The sequence below is a fragment of the Triticum aestivum genome, chromosome 5B (genome assembly GCF_018294505.1).
Source record: "Triticum aestivum cultivar Chinese Spring chromosome 5B, IWGSC CS RefSeq v2.1, whole genome shotgun sequence".
In the NCBI taxonomy this organism is placed as follows: Eukaryota; Viridiplantae; Streptophyta; class Magnoliopsida; order Poales; family Poaceae; genus Triticum; species Triticum aestivum.
In genome coordinates this window covers 686909918-686910427 of record NC_057807.1, presented here as the reverse complement: position 1 = coordinate 686910427, position 510 = coordinate 686909918, and the positions used below count along the sequence as shown (strand labels likewise).

Sequence of the window (510 nt, the reverse complement as noted above, 5' to 3'; positions counted from 1 at the left end):
CGATAACTTGGTTACAAAACATGATCATCTCATACAATAAAATTCAGCATCATGCCTTGACCATATCACATCACAACATGCCCTGCAAAAACAAGTTAGACGTCCTCTCATTTGTTGTTGCATGTTTTACGTGGCTGCTACGGGCTTAAGTAAGAACCAATCTCACCTACGCATCAAAACCACAACGATAGTTTGTCAAATAGACTCCGTTTTAACCTTCGCAAGGACCGGACGTAGCCACACTCGGTTCAACTAAAGTTGGAGAGACAGTCGCCCGCAAGCCATCTATGTGCAAAGCACGTCGAGGGAACCGGTCTCGCTAAAGCGTACGCGTAAGGTTGGTCCGGGTCGTCTCGTCCAACAATACCACCGAACCAAAGTATGACATGCTGGTAGGCAGTATGACTTGTATCGTCCACAACTCACTTGTGTTCTACTCATGCATATAACATCAACATAAATAACCTAGGCTCGGATGCCACTGTTGGGGAACGTAGTAATTTCAAAAAA

The 510-nt window shown here is 44.9% G+C and overlaps 1 long non-coding RNA gene across 1 annotated transcript in view; it reads right to left on the bottom strand.

Moving 5' to 3' along the window:
• LOC123117675 (uncharacterized) overlaps positions 1-510 on the bottom strand; it is a 2769-nt gene that overhangs the window by 2132 nt on the left and 127 nt on the right. The window lies entirely within an intron of this gene.